An 11,410-nucleotide genomic window follows, 5' to 3' on the forward strand; every position below is an offset into this window, starting at 1 on the left:
ACAACTGGACACTAAAATGGGATAAAAATAGAGCCTCATTTGGCCCCTTCACCCTCCTAGTGGGAAACCAATACAGTTGCCACTTCATTAACTGCTCTGCGTTAAGAAAAGCTGAGCTGACCACAAAATAATAATGGGAATAGCACAGTGATAATGATGACTCTTGCTACATTTATTTAGCACATTATGCTTTTCAAAGCACTTTCTGTTTACTTGTTTGAGCCCCCAGGTCTCAGTATCTCCATAAGAAAGTGGGGGAGGTGGTGTGGGGGGCATCATCCACCTGATTTAACAGATGAGGGACTCTTGACCTACAGTGTCTAAACGACCCTCACATCATCACAGCTGTGAGCAGCGGGTCTGGGTCTGGGGGCTGCGCTCTACATGGCGATCTATGTCTGCTATAGCTCACTGCCCTTGGCAGTTGGAGTTCCCCAACTCAGGGTCAAACACTGTCTCCAGAGACCTTATACTGTGAACCTAGGCTACTGGTAATAGTTCTTTTTTTTTTTTTTTTTTCTTTCTCTCTCAATAGAAAGAATAAAGTCACTAAAGAATTAATCATTAACATTAGCTGGGAAAAGTCCTAAAGAATTGAATGGAAGAGAAAGAAAACTCTAAGAAATCTAGAAGTGGATTCTAGTCTGTCACCCACCTCACCAGGGTTGGTGGTGCTGGCCAGTGATGTCGGCATATGAGCCAGAGAGGAGGCAAAGTGCCCCCTTTTCCACCTTTCTGGGATCCTGCTCATGATCCTTGGAACAGTTTCCAAGTTTCCGACAGTTTCCATGTGTTATGGCCTCCGTAAAATGACATCCCCAACATGGCCATTACTTGCCTCTACCTCCACCCCATGACCCAGGTCCAGTGAGCGTGACTAACCTGGAAGGAGAGAGGACAACCTGAGGTCAGTGGCAGAAATAGGAGCAGCCCTCAAAGGCATCAGCAAGTCATCTGAACAGTGAGGGGGTGAGATGAGGTCTCCTCAATGATGCCATTTTTTCCAGCAAGTTCCCCTTTTACATCTGGTGCAGTAGTATCATTTTGACTTGGGTTTGAGAGCCAAGTGGTGACTCTGACTGGGCTATAATGTGACCTTGGTCATTATCACTTAGCCTCCATGAGGCTCAGTTCTCTTACCTATGAAATGGGTGTGATAATAGTGACTGTCCTTCCCACTTTATAAGGTTGTCATGAGAGTTAAATACCCAAATGTAAAGCATTGTTGAGAAGAAATGTTACGGTTTTATTATTGGTGGTAGCGCTAACCATTGTAATTGTAGCTTAGTAGTAACAAGGATATTATTAGAATCGGCAATTGTGGTAGTGCTGGTAAGGCACTTCAGAGATTATTCATCACGTGTGGATACTTGCTGGAAAAGTCCCTGGTGTTGAGACAGTGTGTACCATGCCCTTTCTTGAATTAGTTCCTTGGGGCTTTACAACAACCCTAAGAGGTAGAACTTGTTACTGTCATTTGACACAACAAGAAGCTACGGCAGAGAGAGAGAGAGAGAGAGAGAGAGAGAGAGAGAGAGAGAGAGAGAGATAAGGCAGAAGTGGTTTTATTTATTTATTTTTAAAAGATTTTATTTATTTATTCATGAGAGACAGAGAGGGAGAGGCAGAGGCAAAGGGAGAAGCAGGCTCCCTGTGGAGCAGGGAGCCCGATGTGGAACTCAATCCCAGGACCCCGGAATCACAATCTGAGTCGAAGGCAGATGCTTAACCAACTGAGCCACCCAGGCACCTCAGAAGTGGTTTTAAAGCTGATATCATGAGAACCCAGTGGTTTCTGCAGACTTCCAGCATTGGCAGGCAACTTAGCACTTCTTGTGTAGAACAACCTTGAATCTTTAGAACCTTGTTTGTTACCAGGGACTTGTTACCTTAATCTTGAGAAGGAGGTATGGTTGGTATTAGAAGTCCCTTCACATGGAGCAGAATGGTTCACTATTCAAAGTCATTGATGAGTCAGCTGATCCCTGCTCTGTGATTGATGTACAAATGCCCACTAAGAATTTTCTCAGCAGGAACTTTCTAACACTATGATTTTTCCTGACAGAGCCCATGATGTGTGTTCTCTTACCACAGAGTGGATTTGTTGGGAAGTGACTGCCAATCAGGGACTAAGTCAAGGTTTTTTTTTTTTACCAAGGTAAGGCCCATGTGACTAGCGCTCATCCATGGGATGTAATGTTTGTCAATCACAGGCCAAGGCTTGTAGGAAGAGGGTGTGCCATCTTCACTGTCTTCTTCCCTATCAACCAGGTAGATGTAGAAGATCCAGCATAAAACTCAAAGGCCCTAGAAGATGGTGAAGCCACAAGATAATAGGAGGCACCTAGCTTTCTGAATCACCACTTTGACAAACACCCATTTGGGTCTTATATAAGGGAAAATGATCTCTTGTGTTAAACCACCAAGATCTGAGAGCTATATGTTACAACAGCTATTGTACAATAGATCCAATGAGAAGAGATCCACCAGCATTTCAGACCTGGTCCTAGTTCCCCACCATTTAAAAAACCACTGCCTTCCTTCTCCATGGATACCAGCTCACCCATCCTAAGCAGCTTTCTTTGTGCTCTATATAGGTGTAGAGAAACCGATCAACTTGTCAAACAACCAATAAACCTATGTTTGGCAAAACAATAGTTTTCATCAGCAAGTGACCTTAAGATAACATTTACATTGCTAGAGAAGTCATTCCAACCCAGAACCAGCAGCATCCTAACTCAGGCCCCCTTCGTGGCATGAGGCAGGGAAACTAATGAAGTGTGGGGATTATTAATGATTTTATCTTCTCACTCATCCATCCCCTTTCCTTTTACAAACTTGACACTTCAGCAGTGTCAGATCTGGTTCATCTATTTTTGACACATAAATAGAACCTATCCTGTTGGAATTTTGCAGAGAAGATAGACACCATGTGATTATGATAGCACATGTCTGAAAGCAGCCATGATTGAGCCAGGAAGACACTGGCTCCAGGGGAAGAATATCTTCATAGGACCCAGCTCTCTCTAGTGACCTCAAAGGGGAAAAATTTAGTTTTTTCCATGGTAGCATTATTGGTGGTACCAGTTGTTTCAGAAAACATAAATATAGAAAATTTTAGAACATACTCACGATTTCCTTGACAGTGGGATCAATGGGGTCTACAAGGAGTCTCGTGAACTTCTATTTAGGTGCCTTCAAGTAGTAAGCAAGAAACAGTCCTGTAAAGATGGTCAGTGGAGGTCAGAAACAAGAATTTTAGAGGATTTAATTGCTTTGCTTTTTAATTAAATAACATGTGCTCTTTTTAAACTTATAAGCAATATATGTTCATTTTAGGAAAAATAGAAAATACATATTAGGAAATAAGACATAAAACTCATCTGTCATCCCATCATCCAGATATAATAACTAGTTAACCCATGGAACACTTACAGACTATTTCATGAATACTTATGTATATATGGATATGTATTTTTTCTGTTGTTTTTCATTTATAGACCTGAGATCATGCTGCCTATGCTGTTTGGTGACCTGCTTTTCTTTCACTGACTAAGATGTTATGAATATTTTTTTGCCACTAGATAAATGTCAGTGGTATGGTATGTAACCTCTAAGATGGTCCCCAGTGATCCCTGCTCTCTTGCATCCTCACCATCATGGAATGCACTCCCCTGGAGCATGGGTGGGACCTCTGATTTACTTCTAACCAACAGAATATGGCAAGAGTGATGGGATATCAGTCTGAGATTAGGTCACAAAATCACTCTGGCTGCTGTCTTTCTCACCTTCTCCTATACTCTAGCTTGTTTACGTGATGAAACCAACTGCTATGTTGTGAACTATTCCACAGAAAGGAGGGCAGTGGAACTGAGGGAGATTTCCAACCAGCAGGCTTAGGGGACCCGAATCCTGCCAACACCCATTTGAGTGAACTTGAAAGTGGATCCTCTCCAAGGTAAGCCTTGAGATGGTTCAAGCACCTTGACTGCAGCCTTATGAGAAGTCCTGAGTCAGAGAACCCAGTTTGGCCATTGCCCACAGACTCCTGACTCACAGACACTGTGAGATAATATGTTTGTTGTTTTAAGCTGCTAAGTTTTGGGGTAATGCAGCCATGGATAATTAATACAAACCACGTAGTTTTTAAAAGTTGTTTAGTATTCCAGTGTAAGGTTTACTCAATCTTTTACTGCTGTACATTGGTTATTTTATTTATCTTGCTATTATAAATAGGGCAATAATGAATGTCATTATAGCTACACCTTGGTACACATCCTTCATTCTTTCCTAAGGATAAAGTCCTTGAAGTGGAATAGCTGGATTTCAAAGGGTTTTCCTCTTTTAAGGCTTCTGAGATGCTATTTCCCAGTTGCTTTCTGGTAGGAACTGTACCCATTTACACCCCCGCTGCCTGTAGTCTGGAGTGGCCACTGGGCCCACATCGAAGGGCTTACGTTTCTGAGGCATAGTTTTGGTTAATTTCAACCACTCTCTCTTGAGCTGTGTCTCTAGGCAAACCAGTCAGAAACAAAACTAAAACCAAATCCCAAAACCCAAGAATGATGACTAAGGTTGAATCTTCAAAATTACTAGATAATTTGATGCTAAACAGTTTATTGAGAGTACTGTTGTTTTGAAGTCAGTCAGATGAATTAAACCACTCTCAAATTGTTTTTCCTATCTTTCAGTGAGCACTGAACTTCTGAAAATATGATGATGCTCAAATCCCCAAGAACTTTGAGAGGGAAAACAGCAGCATTGGTTGAAGCTAAAATAATAATGAGCTATTCTGAAAATCTTAGTTTATTTCAGTCACACAAAGGATTATCAATAAATTCAACTTTCTAAATTAGCTGGATGAATTTTATACATATATATGTGTGTATATATATATATATACACACACACACACACATATATGTACGTGTATGTGTGTATTTATATAGATAGATATAATTTATTTGGGGGGGAGAATTTTGCATACATAGATATCACCACCATTTCCAAATTGCAACTTCACTGTTGGGGAAGAATAAATATTTTAATGAATGCTATATATTTTAACAGGCTCTGAACCCTGTTGTTGGTTTAGGCTAAGGGTGCAATTTCAGGCATCTAAATAAGTAAATAAATGAGGAAGAAAATCCATGTTAATTGCAGTAATTTGCGATACTTTCAAATTCTTAATTAAGAAATAAAATAGGATTCATTGTCCATGCCCACTGTAGATGGCATACATAGATCACCATTAAGACCAGACACAAGACCTGAAGTGATTGCCATAAATGAAATAACAGAGAGAAATCACTGGTGCATTATTGGTCAGACGGTGCAGGCACAGAGAGGGAGGAAAGAAGGCACACAAAATGCCGATTTTCCATAAATGTCCTTCTTTCTGACCTGGGCACTGTATTATCCCAAAATATCTTCCCTGAGCCTGGAGTCCTGCCCCTCCCTCCTAATCTCTGGGATAGCTTTCTTCCCTCACGCCTCACATACAACATTTGTCTGAGCTTTTCTGGACACCCTGCAGCGTCTTTCCCCAATCACCGGCCCCAGGTCATTCTTTTGGTGAGTCCTAATATTCTTCTACAAAGGTGGGAAAAAGAGAAAGACTTTTCTTATAACCAGAGGCATTCTGACTCATGTGGCCCTTTGAAAATTAGGTATTAAATTAAACTAGGGAGGGCATATAATTTGTCATACAAAAATCAATTTTGATTGGGACAAATGCTTAATTTGCCAGGACACCAGACATAAGCTGGACTGTTCCTGACAAAGCAGGATGCTTGAAGCCCCTACTGAAAACCCATCGAGGCCTCCAGGGCTGGGGTAGGGTTGGGGTGGACCTAGGTGTTCAGGCAGGTTAAGTGGGAGTTCTGCTTTGGTTATGTGGGCTGTAGGGGTAATATCACTGGACGTCTGGAAGGAAGAGCACTGACGCAGCTGGTTGTAGGCAGACATGGCTGGTCATTGTGCTTTTGTTTGGGATACTTGTAATAAGGACTATGGGTGTGCGTCTCCCATGCTCTCCCTCTCCTGTTGTCTTACCCATCTTAATCTTGCAGGCTGGCATGGACAGTCCATGGGCAGTCAACATGACTCTGGATTCCACATCTTTCGACATGGGCAGTTATGGGCAACCAATTACAGTTAGCTCAGCAATGAGAAGGGTGCAGAGCAGGAGCAATTTGGAGTTTAAGTGACTGGAGACAAAGGAAGGTAAGAAAGGAAAACATCCATTGAAGATCCCTTAAAGGAATGAGGAATTTTGTCAGATTAGGCGCTGAAGGTTTTTGAGCAGGTAGGACTTTGGGTTTTACCTATAGTTCCAAGGACAATCAGAAATTAACATGTATTTCCCAAATGCCTACTATATCCTATATGGAAGGCATAAGAATAATCTGAGACATACATCTTGTTCTCAGGGGATTTAAGAAGTAGATTCCTTGAGTTAAAAGCTCTTCTCTTTTAAGAGGGAAACCAGAGAGAAAGCTGGACTCAGTATCTCTTCTGACAGCCAGGCTGATCTTTTCTTGGATCACATGTATGCTAAAGACCCCCATGGAATTCACAAGGGCTAAAAAGAGTGTCCGCATCTTGCAGTGTTCATTTCGCCAAGGATCCTTCCTCTCTGGCTGCATCTGGATGGAGTCCAGACCACTGTGGGACCCTGGGGGATCTGGGGAAATGTGAACAATTATCTCCATTCCTTACCAAAACAGGGTGCAGAATGACATCATTCTGCTTTTATTTTCTGATGATTTATGGTAAAGAAGATATAGAGCTTTTCCAATTTCAGAAGCTGGGGAGAAACACTTGCAAAATGCATCCATAAAAACAGGCTAGATACCAAACTAGAAAGAAAACCCCAACTATATAAAGTGTTCTGTAGAATTCACTGTTCCATGCGTACCAGGGACTCTTGAGTTCCAATAGTGAGTGACATCAGGATGCTCAGACAAGATAATGAAAGATGGGAGAAATGTGGGCAGAAGATCTTTAAACCATAAGAAATGCCCTGGGAAACATGCCTTGTTACACTGTAGCAAAGAGGAACCAGGAGATGAGTTCCTGAAGTTCTTTGGAAGAGAGGTCTTAAATGCAGTTATGTCTCCACTACTACATTTGAGAATTGTTCATGCTTTCATTTATTCATTTCACCTAACAAGTATTTATTGAGCATCTTCTCTTTCCCAGATACAATATTGGGTGTTGGTGATTCAGAAGGAGCAAGAGAGGGGTTACAACCTTTTAGACGGGGCTTCTACTTTTAAGATGGCAGTGTTAAGAAAGCCTTGCCCACTTCCTTCTAATTTCATCCCCAGACAATAAGGAAAATGAAAAACAGAAATGCACATTTCAACTTGGTTGAGGAAATGCTGTCATATGCAATAAAACTCTGACCAGAAGTGGGTAGAGGCTGAAGGATGTCTGCTGCCAAAGACCTCAAGCAAGGTCGGCAGAGCACAGAGCTCATCAAAGAGGACAGAACCAACACCATCTTTTGGCAAGCAGCTGGTCTATGGTGAATCATCTGTCCATCAGAGCATCCCCAGACCTTGTCTGGTTCCATCGAGAAGCAGAGAATATGGTATAAACAAGAAAACACTTAGGGGTGCTATCTCTGCAGGAAGCAGTCTGTTGGGGAGGCAGATTGGAGAGGACAGGTTCAGTACAAATCAGTCTTGCAACTGCCAATCTCTTCTTTCTTCTGGGTTGAAGTAAAGGCTAAATCAACATGTACATATAGGCATACACCCAACCCTGTGTATCATAAAGTGCAGTTCTGTAAATGAAAGAGACATTCTGCTGGATGCTATCATGGCCTGGACCCTGCCCTATAAACTTTCTGCAAAATAGCTGGTTAAGAAAGAGCTTATCTCCATCAAGTACAAGTCAGAATAGAAGAGAAACTATCAGGTAGTGCCTGAGTGGCTCAGTCGGTTAAGTGTCCAACTCTTAAACTCAGCTCAGGTTTCGATCTCAGGGTTGTGAGTTCAAGCCCTGAGTTACTAATAAAAAAAAGAAAGAAAGCATTGAAAGAGCTCTACAAAAATACTGCAAGAAAAGAAGGTAATGATTAGAGAAAACAAATAGACAAAGAACACATATGAAATTGTGTTGTCACAGAGCTAAAGGAACTGGCCAAGGAAATAAGCATAGACAAAAAAACAACAAGCTTTAATGAAGAAAGATCTCTTATATAAAATAAGAACTCAAGGAAGAAATGTCAAGACAAATGGAAGAGACAAAAAATGAGCTAGCAGGGTTCAGGAAAGAAGTGGAGGAGATTAGGAAGCCATCCGAGGCAACAAAAAGGTAAACAGACACTGCTCAAAAAAGTGGGCTTAAGAAGAGGAATGCTGAAGCGAGCAAAACAAAATGGAAATGAATAATTAAAAAGGATTAGAAAAAGAACATGGTAGCTATGGAAGATGAAACATCAAATAGACCTACGTATATGCATAAATAGACCAAGCACTATTTGATAAAGAGTACTGAAAAAAAATAGAATAGAAATTGTATTTGGGGAAATATAATCACAACACATTTTCCAGAAATAAGATATTTAAGTCTATGTACAAAGCAAAGCCAAACCAAACCAAAACCAAACATAAACTGTCTGAGAAAATACCGATACAGAGCCAACAGCCCAAAACGTAAAGAAAGACTCTTTACCATCAAAACAAACAAACAAAAAACCCAAAACAAACAATATAAACCAAAACCCAAACCAGAACGTCTTTTCTAAGGGGAAAAGAATGAGGCTGGTTTCAGAGTTCTCCACAGCAATATCTCATGCTAGAAGACAGTGGAACCGTGCTTACAAAAACCTCATTAAGAATTAAATTTAAAACATTAAAAAAAAAGTTACATTCAAACTTTTGTTCAAGTACAAACGCTGCTACTAAACATCTAACAAACCAGAAAACATGTACACCAGCATCCTGTCTGGAATAAACTTCACGTCAACCAACCAGTAGAGAATAGAGAAACTGTGGCAGAAAGTCTGGTGCTGGGTTTTTAACAATTTAGTTTAGCATTAAGATAAAAAAAAATGTGGCAATTATGGTTCTAGAAAATGATGAATTCTAATAAACTATAATAACATGAAAAACAGCAAAACTAATACAATTCAGAAGGTGAGGAAAGAGAGAAGGTGGGAGATAGCCAGGGGTTAAATGACCAGGCAGGGCTAATGAATTAAGCAATAGAAAGAAATACATGTTAAAAATTATAAAATTAAGATTAATAGAGATATCACCATCATCATCATCATCATCATCTAAAATCGGGTAGGATAGGAACATGAGAGGCAGGGAAGGATTAAGTATGAAGGTCATTATCTTGCAGAGCCATATCTAAGGATAAAGAGGATCAAGTATATTATATTTATATTAAAAGTTATAAAGATAATCACTTTAAAATAAAAAATATTAAAAGTTTCTAAAGTATCACTATGAACTCACACATACATTAAATTAAAAGACAAAACAAAACAAAGACCATAAAGTGAAATAAAAGCAGAAAGCACATGATGTTCAGACTAATTCCAAGCATACCTATCATATTAATACTTATAAAACTAAAATATATCAATCAAAGGAAATAGATTCTCAGTTTAAATTACAAATAAAACAACCCAATCACATGCTGTATACAAGAGAAACAATTAAAACAAAGTGACTGGAAAGTTGAAAATAAAAGGTGGGCAAAGGCAAACCAGCAAACCAAACCAAAACAAAAACAGCAAGTAGAGATCCCAATTTTAATATCTAGACATGTATCAGACAAGGTTGAGTTTGGGGCACAAAACAGTCAATGATGCAAAGATGGGAACTTTACTGCAATCTCAATGATGCTCTAAGTATTAGGAGGATTTATGCACCCCCATTTTTTTTATAACAGTACCTGCTGAAAGGTGGTACATATAAAAATAAAGGCAGACACACATGAGTAGTAAGAGACTAATACAATTCCCTCCATTCAAGGTAATCAGAGAATGCTTTCAGAGTCACATAACAATTCATTTTGCAGTTATCTATACTTTCAACTCCCTATATTTGCACAAACTATAAGAGATCCCGACAGTGTCTCTCCCTTGCTATAAAGCCTTCCAAGCTTCCCAGTCCTGCTACCCAAAATTCTAAAGTTCCTCTCTGATCTGGCCCCTGCCTCCTCCAGCCTTCTCCTACTCTGCATGTGTTCAGAGATGTCCCCACAATGGGGTTCTCTTTTCCACACTTCCTTGCCTTTGTCTTGGCTCAGGCTGTTTCCTCTCCTTGGATGCTCTCCGACAGCAGGTAGACGTAACCTTTAAGACTTCACGAACATGTCACTTTTCTGGGAAGCCTTCTTTGCCCCCAATCCTGCCAGGTACAGGATACAGTTAGGACACGCTTACACCTCCTGGTAACAAATCCGTTCTTTAGGATTAAGGCAATTGTGACATCTTTACTCTGTAACAACTCTCATGCTCCACATGCAGATAGGTACTAAGTCCTGCCTTCTCTTCCTGTATCATTCTTCGTTCCCTCTGCACCCATCTGACCATTGCCCCCGTACTCCTGAGCTCCTCTTCTTTGAGTATTTTGCCACCAGCCTCACCCTCTCCTGCTGACTCAACATTCTGCCCCTGCATCCATCTTCCTAAAACACCACTTGGTCAAGCCAGCAGCTTTGCTCCAATGTCTCTGATGGGTTCCCTCTCCTTTACGATCAGTTCCCTCATCTGTTGTCAAGGCTTTCTGCAACTGGTCATGATGGACTTTCCAGAATGATTGTCCAGCATTCCCATCTTCTACACTGTTCCACTCACACCGACAGGCCCTCCAACCATGCCATGCACCCATGCCAACACCATGGGCTTCCTGACCTGCACCTTATGCTCCTCATGTTCTCTCCTCTTTTCTCTGTCTACCAATCCAAATTCTGCTTCAAGAGCAACTGCAGGGGTACCCTTCCTGGGCCCACCAGCCCACAGATTTCTACTCTGAGCTCTTTGGACTTTTATTATCAACACCCTAGCTTGGCTTTTATCATAACTCATGCCAGGAGCTGCATGTATTTGTACGTGTTCATCTTATTTGATAGACAGTAAGCCTCAGGAGTGGCATTTGTGCTTCTTCTACATTATTCTTGACATCTTACAAGGGATCGAGAATATAGTAGGTGCTCAGCAATCATACACATTTTTTAAAAACAGAGAATCTGTTGCTTCCATCTGTGTCCTTTAGCAGGATGGCAGTTCACCTGAGTCCTGAGCCTTAAAAGGCCTCCTTCACTGCCTCCTCCTTCCCAGAGTTATGGTGACCCAATTTCTTTCTTTTTCTTTTTCTCTTTCTTTCTCTTTCTTTCTTTCTTTCTTTCTTTCTTTCTTTCTTTCTTTCTTTCTTTCTTTCTT

At 40.7% G+C, this 11,410-nt stretch overlaps 1 protein-coding gene across 2 annotated transcripts in view; it reads right to left on the reverse strand.

Moving 5' to 3' along the window:
- The window catches only part of SLC14A2 (solute carrier family 14 member 2), a 489,283-nt gene that overhangs the window by 174,133 nt on the left and 303,740 nt on the right, over positions 1 to 11,410 (reverse strand). For both annotated transcript variants that reach the window (XM_025886617.2, XM_073898267.1), the window contains one exon: positions 3,133 to 3,221. The gene's annotated coding sequence lies outside the window, so the exon portion shown is untranslated. The remainder of the gene's footprint in view (positions 1 to 3,132; positions 3,222 to 11,410) is intronic.

The sequence above is a fragment of the Callorhinus ursinus genome, unplaced genomic scaffold (assembly GCF_003265705.2).
Source record: "Callorhinus ursinus isolate GAN/ISIS: 27379988/994484 unplaced genomic scaffold, GSC_fseal_2.0 scaffold11, whole genome shotgun sequence".
Classification (NCBI taxonomy): domain Eukaryota; kingdom Metazoa; phylum Chordata; class Mammalia; order Carnivora; family Otariidae; genus Callorhinus; species Callorhinus ursinus.